This window comes from Opisthocomus hoazin, chromosome 13, assembly GCF_030867145.1.
Source record: "Opisthocomus hoazin isolate bOpiHoa1 chromosome 13, bOpiHoa1.hap1, whole genome shotgun sequence".
Lineage (NCBI taxonomy): Eukaryota > Metazoa > Chordata > Aves > Opisthocomiformes > Opisthocomidae > Opisthocomus > Opisthocomus hoazin.
Genome location: NC_134426.1, coordinates 2,613,175 through 2,625,558, shown reverse-complemented (window position 1 = coordinate 2,625,558; position 12,384 = coordinate 2,613,175).

Below are 12,384 nucleotides of genomic sequence, written 5' to 3'. Positions count from 1 at the left end.
GTCCTACACCATCCCATGCCTGCATCTCTTTACCTTCAGCCTGTAGACACCCGTCTTTATTTCCTACCTAACTCTCACCCTGGCATTTCTATGCCTTCCATTGACGTCTCCGTACACTCACTGGCTGTTCCTTGAAACACAAAGCCGTGGGTTGATCCAGGTTCCATCTGAGATGTCACTGAAAGAGTAGCAAGGTCACTCTTGTACCACAATGCTACTCTTTCAGTGACATCTCTTTTTCTGCACATGCCATTGGAACCTTCCAAACAGCATTTTATTGAGCTTTCCTTCTCTTCTGACTACCAAGAAATGCTTCATCATCAGTTAAACTACCCTTCAAGCAGGGGCATGCTACTACTATAGTTGCCTGAGCTTCCACTTCATCAGGCTAAAGCAGCCCAGGTCCCCCAGCCTCTCCACAGAGACCCCAAACCTCACCCTGGCAGATTTCCTCTGCACCCTCTCCAGTTCTTCCCGCTCCTGCAGGCCGCAAAGCCCCACACTCAGACACAGTTGTCCAGATGCAGCCACACCAGTGCTGAGTCAAGGGGGATGGTAACCCCCTTGTTTGGGTGGCCACGCTCATCCTACTGCAGCCCTGTACGTAGCTGGCGTCTTCACTCTTGGTTGGTAGTGTTTGCTCTGTCAAATGGCCTTTGAAATGATACTTCACAGAGTCTATGCACCTTTCTTCATGGGCACATAACAATCCAGAACCTCTAGGTACAAAACTACAACCCAGTAACGTGCCTGCTTCTGGCTGTCAGGTTCTCAGGCAGAAGTGATGTCATAGTCAGCACCCCAGCCATGTGTCTGCTGGTGGCTAGTCACCTAAGAAGATTGGAGACTGAAGTGACCTCTCACTCACCTTCATGATCCTGTGTTTCCTACTCATCTATGAGCTTCTCAGACACAGTTGATGTCATAATGATATTGCAACCCGTCAGCCTTCTTGCGGCCTATAAACTGACCAGAGGAAAGCAAACACCATAATCTTCCAAGCCAGCTTCTCAGGCAGACACAACCAAGCCATGGGCCTGCTGCTGTCCCATGAGGTACCCAGGTGGAAGGGCTGTGACAACCCATATGCAAGTCTTCTTCCTGGATGGCCCTACCAGGTACCCAAGGAAAGGGATTCACACAATTCCCTTGACAACCCCAGGCCTTCTGCTGGCCTGTTTGGGGTGCTGGCAGATGTGAGCCAAAAAGCTCATAACCCAGCCATGAGTCAAGGGCTGACCGACCAGCTACTGCAGAGAGAGGTGACCTCACCAGCCCTTTCCCAGCCATGCTCCTGCTGCTGCCTTTTCAACTCTAAAGATAGAAGTGACCTCACAGCCACCTTCACAGCCATGTGCCTCCTGCTGGACTGTGAGAACCTGAGACACAGCTGACCTCACCATAACATTCCTATCCATCTCCTCTTGTGACCTATGAGCTGATCAGACACAGGTCACCTCACAGTCCTCTTCCAACGCCATGTGACTCTTCTGGGGCCTCATGATCCCTGCCCTAGCCCAAGAGGCCAAAGAGCATAAGTTAGGATTAAGAAGGCGTCTGACACCATATATTAAGACAGTTGCCTCAAAGCTCTGTTGCAAAGCTTGCTGCAGGACCTCCTGGCAGGCCAGTAAATCTTGTTTGCAGCCCAGCTGAACCTCCTGGTGGGCCAGCCAAATAGAAATCAGCCACCCGAAACCAGCTTTGAAGGGAGTTGGAGGACAGGTACCTCGTTGTGGAAAATGTGTCTAGGCACCGACCCCCTCCCCGACCTGCTGGAGCCAGGACTGAGAAAAAAGCACATGCACGGGACTGGGGGAAGGTAGGGTATGCGCCATCGCCTAGGGAACAATTTCCCCAAACACATTGGAAAAGGTCGTGTGACCAAACAACAGGGGGACCCTCACCACTGATACAAAAGGAAATTATGGACCAACGGGACGCCACTGGATCCATGGTGGTGACTGTCTCTTGCAATTCTGTCATCCCGACTGCTTGCTAGGTTTCTTTCTTTCTTGTCTTTTCCTCTCTTTCCTGTCACTGGTTCCTCGTGTCTTCATTTTAATAGTTGATCAATAAACCTCTTTAACTGGTGGCATTTGACCTCGTTTGTGTCTTAATCTCACTCTGGGAATAAGAAAGAAACTTTATGTCTCGGGTCTTCCCGGACCGTAACAGAAGGGTTGAAGGGGAGGGAGTTAGAGCAGAGGAATGAGGGCTTTGGAGAGTTGGATGTTCAGCTGAGGTCTCGGGGATCAGAGCTCACCTTTCAGCGTTGCGGGTTAGGCAAAGGCATCAGGGGAGGGGTTGGTGTTCTTCTGAGGGTGCCTGCTTAGTGTTAAGGCTGTGGGCTATCTTGGTGGTTTAGGGTTTGGTTTAGGGCTGGGGTGAGGGCAACAATTAATGCTCGCAATTAAAGCTAAGGATAGAGGCTAGGGGTTAGGGTCAGCAATAAGGTAAGAGTAAGGGTAAGGAGCTGAGGGTTTGGGATATGTCTTTGATGTAAGGTCTGAGGTCAGTGATAGGCTAAGCTCAGCTAGGTTAGTAACTGTGGATTACTGCCAGGATGAGGAGTAGCATTTAGGGTAGGGTTAAGGATTGAGGTTACTGGTTACTGATAGCGTAAGGGCTAAACATGAATGTTTTCACTGTCTGGGTTTTCACAGCAACATCACCATAACACCTTTCACATTTTCTTTAGTGTTTGTTGGCCAAGCCTCCCTTCCTTCCCACAGATCTAGTGACAGGACAAGAGGCAATGGCCTCAAGTTGTGTCAGGGGAGATTCAGATTGGATATTAGGAAAAATTTCTTTACTGAAAGAGTGGTCAGGCATTGGAACAGGCTGCCCGGTGCAGTGGTGGAGTCACCATCCCTGGAGGTGTTCAAAAATCCTGTAGATGTGACACTTCGGGATATGGTTCAGTAGGCCTGGTGGCTTTGGGTTGACAGTTGGACAATGATCTTAGAGGTCTTTTCCAACCTGAATGGCTCTATGATTGAGGCCATTTCCTCTTGTCCTATCGCTAGTTGCTTGGGAGAAGAGACCAACACCTGCCTCACTACAACCTCCTTTCAGGTAGTTGTGATAAGGTCTCCCCTCAGCCTCCTCTTCTCCAGAGTAAACAACCCCAGTTCCCTCAGCAGAGGTGACCTCTGTGCGAACAACTGAATCAAGCCCAGAATCTAAATTTAAAAAAAATTTGAAACCTATGCAGAAAAAGAACTTTAGAGAGCAGCTGAAAAAAGTCTTGATATCCAGCATTGCTAGGTTATTAATGTTTTTTAATGAAATTTTGCTGATCACTGAGGGGTGCTGAAAGTATCTGGTCCCTCAGAGAACTTTGTACCACAGATGGCATTTTTTCGTGATCACCCAGCCATCTTCCCACCCAAACGCATCATCCACTTTTTCAGCCCAGATATAAATAATTTGCTCTAAGGACACTATATCCCAGAACTTGCAAAAGTCCAGGAACACAACACGCCCTTCTTTCCCCTCCCACATCGGAGAAATCCCTTTCTTGTCCTCCAAGTGCCTGGGGATGCTTGCAAGAGCATTTGCCTCATCACCTTCCCAGGGACTAAGGTGAAGCTGACCAGCCTCTAACTCTCCCAGTCCTCCTTCTTGCCCTTCTTGAAGCTGGGTTTTCTATTTGCCTTTTCTGAGGACCCTGGAACTTCCCTGATCTCTCTGGATTCTCCAAGGTGTTGAAGAGAGGTCTCCCAATGACACCAACTAACTCTGACATCACCTCTCTGCCCCTTCCCACACCAAAAGCCTTCTCCATACTACACACTTCCAGGGGAGTGCCTGGGACACAGCAAACACCTCTTCAAGTCCTCAAGGGCTTTTCAGAAGAACAACAGAAGTAATTTCTTCCATCAGGGCCAAGACTCCGGTGGGATCTCTGTACAGCTCACAGCTTTCCTGGGCATTTTTTCAGCATCTGCCTCTCTGCAACCTTTCTGGTCCTCGGGTTGTGGATGAGGGGATGGTGCAGGAGAGTGAGGATAAAGTAAAAAAAGAGTTTTGTCATACTATTTCAGGAAGGCTGTTCTAGGCATCACACAGACAGGAAAGAGGGTGTCATAGAAAGCAGTGCCACCAGTGAGTTGAGAAGAGGAGCTGGAAAAGGCCTTCTCCCTGCCCACACAGATATGATGCCCACAGAATATAACCACACAAACAGGAAAAAGAGGATGCGTTCTAAAATGCAAGTTAGGAAAGGAAAGAGTATGAGTGTCATGGTGTCATGGCGCGAGAGCTCCAGCAACGAGGTGAAATCATAGAAGAAGCGGTCCTCTCCACTGGGGCCACAGCACTGTATCTGAGTCACCACCAAAACCATTTCTGTAGATGACAGAAATCCCCCTAGATAGAGTGCAGCTGCCCTCTGGAGACAGATGCCCCAGTTCATGGGTCTCGCAGATGGCAGGGTGTGGCACACAGCGTGCTACTGGTCACCAGTAATAAATGCTCTGTACAAGCAATAGGTGCAGGAAACAGTGGTAACACCATGATGAGCAGAGATGGTGCTGTTCCCAACCACAAAGCTGGCCATAGACTGGGTCAGGGTGATGGGTGTGCAGGTCTCCAGGGAGAATAAATGTCCTAAAAGAAGCCCGTGGGGATGTGCAAATGCTGGTTTGCCACCACCTGCACAATGATGAGGATTTTCCCAAGCGCAAACACCATTCAGGTCATGAGAGAGAGGAGGGAGAGATTTGTCTAACATTCTGAGTCCCTAGTAGGGGGAAGTTCATGACCACACCATTGCCTTTTCTCCATGGAAGGCTCTACGGTCTGCTTTTCTCCTCTAACATGGCAGGGAACTTACGAGTAAGAACACTGGTTCATTTTTAGCTGCTTGGGGGTCAGACAGACAAATCACTGCAAGCACATTTATTTCCTTTAAAGATGGTATATAGCTCCTTGTTCACACAGTCACTTGTGAGGTCACACTACTGAGGCAGAAAATAAAATAGAACTGAGGTGTCCACATTTCTTTGTGGCAATGATATTACAAGAAGAAAAAGAAAAAACAAGAAAAATCCCAGCCAACAGCAAGGACAACAAAAACAGCCAAATAAAGACAGACTGGGCCTGTAAGGAGTTACATTATGAGTCATACGTTGAAGATGATAGGCACTCTATACCTTTCGGAAAGCATTCAGTCACCAGTTTCCACACTGCATTCCTGAGCTCCTGGTTCCTCACGCTGTAAATAAGGGGGTTCACTGCTGGAGGCAACACCAAGTACAGCCCAGCCACCACTAGATTCAGGGATGGCAAGGAGATGGAGGGGGGCTTCAGGCAAGCAAATATGGCGGTGATCAAAAACAGAGAGACCACTGCCAGGTGAGGAAGGCACGTGGAAAAGGCTTTGTGCCGTCGCTGCTGAGAGGGGATCTGCAATACGGCCCTGAAGATCTGCACATAGGACAGCACAATGAAAACAAAACACCCCAAAAAGACAAATGTACTAATCAGAAGCAGCCGAAATTCCCTGAGGTAGGCATCTGAGCAGGAGAGCCTGAGAATCTGGGGAAGTTCACAGAAGAACTGGTCGACAGCATTGCCTTGACAGAGCGGTAGTGAAAATGTATTGGCAGTGTGCAGCACAGCGTAGAGGAAACCACTGCCCCAGGCAGCTGCTGCCATGTGGATACCAGCTCTGCTGCCCAGGAGGGTCCCATAGTGAAGGGGTTTGCAGATGGCAACATAGCGGTCATAGGCCATCACGATGAGTAGAAAATATTCTGCTGAAATGAGAAATACAAACAGAAAGACCTGGGCAGCACATCCTGCGTAAGAGATAGTCCAGGTGTCCCATAGGAAGTTGGCCATGGCTTTGGGCAGAGCGGTGGAGATGGAGCCCACATCAATGAGGGAGAGGTTGAGGAGGAAGAAGTACATGGGGGTGTGGAGGTGGTGGTTGCAGGCTATGGCGGTTATGATGAGGCCGTTGCTGAGGAGGGCAGCCAGGTAGATGGCCAGGAAGAGGCAGAAATGCCAGAGCTGCATCTCCTGGGTGTCTGCGAATGCCAGGAGGAGGAACTGTGTGATGGAGCTGCTGTTGGACATCTGCTGCCTCTGGGCATGGAGCATTGTCCAAAGAGGAAACAGCAGTGTCAAGTAAGGGGAGAAGTTTCTGGGAACAGTCAAAGCCATTCCCAATACCCCCTCCCTGAGACACACAGTTTTTCTTTTTCTAGGATACCTTCATTTATCTCTGTGGCTGGACTCCCTGTTGGTGCTGGCTGAACATGCTGTGAGGAGCAGGACCTCTGCCCACTGGCTGCTGAGGAGTTTACAGGTTAACAGGCAAGGTGTGGGCAGAGGTCAGTCCTGGTGTTCGACTTTGTCAGCTGAAACTGCTCTTTACTGAAAAGAACTCGGCAGCACCTGCACTCCCAGCGCTAAGGAACCGGGAGAGCAGCAGACAGTTTTAAAGCTCTTGTGTTTTTTGAGCTCTCCTCATCTCACCTGGGGAGTGTTCTGGGATGTCAGAAACCCTCAGCATTTCTGCTGTGCTCAGGGAGAACAGAGCTACCCAGCTGCCCTGGGCTTGCACCATTCTGAGATGGAGATTGATCGCACTCCCATGTTATCCTGAAAAGCCGTCAGATACTGCTGAGAGGAGAGGGATCCACAGGAGTCCACTAAACATCCCACCCTTTGCCGAGGCCTCAGCATCCCACTTCTAGTCAAGGACACATGTGGTTCATTTCACTGACCCAAGAGCATTTCCTCGGTCGGGCACAGCATCTCTGCACTTCTCCTTTGAGGCATGCAGATTACATAATTCTGTTATGCGAAAGGTTTGCATTGTTGAGGGCAGCTCACAGCTTGGAAGGACACCTCATAAAGATAGCCAAGTGTCCTAATGATGGCATCTGATTAAGGGAAAACCAGCTTGTTCTCTGGGCTCACAGTCTTCACTGCCCACAGCCCTACAGCTTAGACAAAACTGGAACACCTCATTCCCATGGACACACTGCACGGGAGGACCCACAAGATCAGTGTCTGACTCTGCAGCTGAAACTTCTCTCCCCAGAAAGCCTGACTGAGAGAACATGGGTACTACTTCAGTAACACAGACGAGTGGAGCAATAAGGAGAAACACAGTGAGGTTCTACGTGAAAGAGGGAGAGTCAGCCAGGCACTCAGGACACTGCTACAGTTCTCCAGCTGCACACATCCCAGACTCCAACATTGCCAGGCAGTTGCTCTCTGCCCCTGTCCTTCTCAGAGGCAAATGGGCATGTGGCTGGAGAGCTTGATAGTCATCCCTCCTTTGACCTTCCCCTTCACATACTCCCTTAGGAAAATATCCTGAGGTGATCTGAATCTGTGAGCAGCCCTGAACCATTCGGTTCTTTCTCAACAGCAGAAGGACCCTGCCCTGTCCTGCCAAGGGTCACTACTTCCACCCACAGCTACTCCTCGCGATGCCGTGCGCTCCCCAGGCAGGCTTAGTGCTGACCCTGGCAGGCAGCAGAGTCCCTGCCCCAGCACACAGCCTGTGGGGTGTACAGACCCTGCTCTGAAGGACAGCTTGGGGAAGCCCAGGCTGCACATCCACCTTCACAACACTGCAGCCGTCCTTGGGAGAAGGCAGCTGTCATGGCCTGTCCCTCTGAGGGTGCAGCAGGCAATCACTCCTTTGCAGCACGTCCTCATCTTCAATAAGACACAAACTGTGATATTCCTCATGGTACATCATGCCGTACGCTTTGGGGTGTTCCAGCTTGAGGAGATCTTTCCACAAAGTGCAGACACATTGTCCTTCATGCAGAGACTTACTGTGTGAAAGGCTGAAAAGATTCCTGCCTGCAGTGAGCTCTCAGCATCCTTCCACTTCACAGTGCTTTTAACCTCTCTCTGCCTCGCTCCTCTCCCCTCGCTGCCTGCAGGCAGTGCCCTCAGCCCTGCTGCGCTTTGTAGAGGAGCTGCTCCTGGGCAAGAGCTCACTGTCTGCAACCCTCCTCACCTGCTGTGATCTCCCTCCATCCCAGGAGCCCAGCCCAGCTCAGCAGCACAGGACCAGCCCAAGGCACCACTTCTCCCTACTCTGGGCTCCCTTGAGATGTCTTTTGGTCTCCAGGACAACTTGCTTTGAAACTAGTCAAAGCAATTACTAATGTGAAATCATCTCCATCAACTACGGAGAGAGAGGAAATCTTTTAATTTCCAAAGTGGTGTTTCTCCTGTCACCAAAAGAGCTAGCTCCAAGGATCATCTTTCCTTGTCCCATCTTTAGGCAGGACAGCCAGTGCAGGACAGGCAGGGATGTCCTTCACCCCTGCTGAGGGAAGGGAATCAGATGAGTCAAATGAGACATCCCATCTTGCGTCTGTAGCCCTGGGACTCAAAGGGGATTCCGCTCCCCCAGTGCCTGCCACAACCCCACAGGAGGTGGGATTCCTCTTGCTTCTTTTCAGGTGGGCATTAAATGCACAACTCCCATGCTAATTAATGGAGATGGAGGCCAGGATGGAGGGGTTCAGGTGCAAATGTCTGGTGGCATGTGAGATACCAGAGGTGGTCTAAGATATGTGCAGGTACAAATGGAGCAGTTTGTCGAGACAGGGCAACATCTGGGAGCATCCTCTTAGAGGCTGCTGGCTATTTCCTTTGGCCAACAGAAATGACAGCTGATGCCCAAAATAAGGGCAACCGAACCTGTCCCTACTCATTATGTTCAGGGTGACCGACACAGGCATTCACCTGAATGATTCAGGTCGTGGGCCATAGGAAGAGCTCAGTCTCTCTCTTCACCTTTGTCTCTATTTACTAGGTCTCTGTTGACTACATTGGCAGTTTCGTGTTCTTCCCCTGGTTGCTTTAAAGAATTCAGGGCAGCTCCTCAATTTCATGTTCAAATCCAGGCCCACAGAGCTACCTGAGATGCCAGGGCTTGCAGGGACAGCAGAGGACCTGCTGAAAACCAATTCTCATATTGGGCGGGGTATGTGTGAAAGGTCACCCCAGATGCCATCACAATGAGTGTGATTTGGTGCCTCAGTGACATTGACTGATGCCTTCAGTCAGAGGCATCGGTCATCAGATGTCATCAGAGAGGCAAGGTCTGTCCCTCGCCTATCCAGTAGCTGCAGGCATTGCGCACAGCCATGATGACACAGTCAAGGAACAGAACAATCCTTTTCACAGTGTGCCTGGATACAGCTTGTCCTCAAGGACAGCCTCCTCCAGGCCCAGCTAAAATCCTTATTATTTAAGCATTAATCCTTAACTGAATTGAAACTGAAAAGGTAATGCAACGGGCACCAAAATGAGCTGTGCTACATTAGGAACAGTTAAAGAAGAAAGAGAGAGAGAGGGTGGGACCACTGCTGAATTTAATAAGAGGAGGTCTAGATAGATCTCACATAGTCTATGACCGCTTTGCCTCAGTTACTGCCAGCAAGGTCTCCCAGGACTTTAAGCTTTGAGGCAGGAGTCTGGAGAACAGACAGCGGTGGATGGGGATCAGGCCAGTGGTTACTTTTGCAGACTACAGCCTTACCAGTCCGTGGGAGCAGAGGCACTGCATCTATGTATGCCTCGAGAGTTTTTTACCGGGAGGTGCTTGTCAGTTAGGATGCCAATTAAGAAAGGTACTCTGATTCTGTGAGGTAATGTGCTGTTAGGATGAAGATTGTAAGGAGAGAATAGTATAGGCAGTCTTTCTTCCTTTTAGGTGGTTGTACGCCTGGGTGATGTGGCATCAACAGGTACCCCCACCCACACGCAGCATGCCTTGCAGACCCCCTCCATAGAAAAGATTGTCTCATTTCAGTCATTCAACCTCTTCTTGTATTTCTTTGCAAGGTAACTGCTCTATTCATCGTCTCTAAACCCAACAGAAGGATGTTCTCATGAGAACTTCTTGCTACACCGTTAGATAGAGACAAGGCCACTCAGGTGGTGGAATGGTCAGTACCGAGTGGGAGCTGCCTGCAGGCTCCACTGTGACAATGAGCTGCTGAGGTTGTCCTGCTGCTGAGCGATCTATGCAGCGCAGCACGAACTGCTCAATCTACAGTGGTCTTCTGGTCAGGAGCAGAGCTCAGCTTTCCCTGTGAGCAGCCTGCGCTCTACCTTGGTGCGACAGCTGAGATGTTGCAACCCGAATGTGCATGGCCAGGAGGAGCTGGAGCACGGGCAGGAGGAGCTGAAGCCCAATGACTTGTCACAGCACTACCAAGTTTTTGGATTACTTGAGATGTGGTGGGACAATTATCTGAGCTCGGGTGATGCAACAGAAAGATACAGGCTCAGCCGCAGGAAGTAACAGAGAGGATGACTACCAGGGGGATGCTCTGTGTGTGAGGGAATCAGCTTGGATATATGGAGCTCCTCTAGAAGCTGAGTAACGTGTTTGGTTAGCTTTTGTGTGTGAGGTTGAGAGGAGAAGTCAGCAAGAGTGACATTGTGTTGGAAGTTACAAACTACTTGATCAGGGTGAGGAAGCAGAAGAAGTCTTCTGTGTGCAACCCGAGGAAGTCTCAGGTCAATGAGCAGGTTCCCATGGGGGACAGTAACTGCCCTGGCATTCCTCAGCCAGGCAAGTAAACAGGGTGCCAGCCGTCGGGAGGATCTTGGGACAACTTGTTAACACCGCTGCCAAGTGGGCTGAGAAGGGTGATGCTCACCAGGACCTGGCCCCGGCCAACAAGGAAGAGCTGACTGGGGATGTGATCATCAGCGTGTGCCTTGGTTGTAGTGACCAGAGAATGGTGAGGTCCCAGGTGCCAGGAGTGAGGAAGGCCAGCAGTGGAGTACAGACGGGTGAAGTCCAGAGAAGAAGACTTTGACATACCTGGGAGACTGATACCGGTGGTGTGGTGGGAAGCAGCTCTGCAGGGGGAAGGAGCTCAGGAAATCTGATAAGGCTTACAGCCTCCTCGGAGGACAAGAACGCTCTATCTGAACACCCATGAAGAGAAGCATTCTTCTCAGGAGGCTGAGGACGTGAGCTGTTTGAGTTCCAGGGCAGAAAGGCAGAACACAGGAGCTGGAAACAGGGGAAGATGCAAAGGAGGAATTTAGAAACCTCGTCCGTGGATGTGAGAATGACGACAAAGCCAAAGCTCCCGTAGTCTTGATACTTGCAGAGGATGGTAAGGGCTGCAAGATGAGCTGATACTGCTTCATTAGAAGAATGTAGAGATATAACGTGAGCCTGCTGCTGAGCTTCATTAGAGTAGGAGCAGGTAGGGCTGAGGTACTCAATGGCTTCTTTGACTCTGTGTTCTCCCAGACCTTTGTGGCTGAAGGCAGGACCCTGGAGGAGAAAAACCTGCAGTGGATGGTTAGACTTCATGCCACTGATTGCCACTCTCTAGGCCTGCAAGTTTTCAGTCCACCTCTCTTTCTTCTCATCCAGTCCAGATTTTAACAGCTTCTATATGACGATATCATAGGGGGACAGTGCTGAAAGATTTTCTGAAATACAGGCAAATCACCACTCCTCTCTCTTCATCTACCAAGCCAGTCATGTCATTGGAGAAGGTTATAAGGTCAGATAAAAATGACTTCCCCTTTGTGAAGCCAGACTGACTGCTCCTGATGACTCTCTTGTCCTTCCTGTACCTGGAAATGGTTGACAGGATTAGCTGCTCCTTCACCTTAGTGGAGGCTGAGGTGAGGCTGACCAACCTGTCGTTCCCTGAGTCCTCCTTTAATTCCTTCTTGAAAAAAGGAGTCATTTTGTTTTACTTGAGTGTGACTTGGGCCTCTTGACACCCCTGTGCTCCGGGCCTCACTTGGGGTCTGGCACTTGGAGGCCCATAGTGATATGCCATTATGCACCTGACGTCTTCATTTGGGGGTTGATTCAGTTGCCCACACAGAGGTGGGCACTGCCTCCAGGACACCCTGAGGTAGCTGAAGACCCCACGTGGGACTGGGAAATGTGACCCGGGTCCTATAGGAGCATACGTGGAGGAGGAGCTGGTGGCCAGGCAGGGAAGCCCAAGGCATCTCAGTTAAGAGAGCTGATTTTTTTCTCTTGACTAGAAAGGGAAGCCTGGGCGATTGAGGGCAAGGTGTCCAACACCAGATGAGATAACTCTGTTCTCTGCCTTCCCCTACTTTGGAGACACATGTAGTTTACCCTGCAGAAAATAAAGAAATGAGTGGTGGTAGATGCTGCAGGGTACACTTGGTAAAGTCCCTGTAACCTCAAAATATTGGGATTAGTGCAGATTTGGCTGTGCAAAAGAGAGCACTTCTCCTTTCTTCGCCCTATGAATCGAGGGAGCTAGTGACTTTAGTGGGCAGCTTGTTGTGTGCAAAGAAGAAATATCGACAGAGTCTGGGACAGGGGACAGTGTTCGGAGGGATCTTGGGGTCTGTGCTTGACACAGAAGGTGT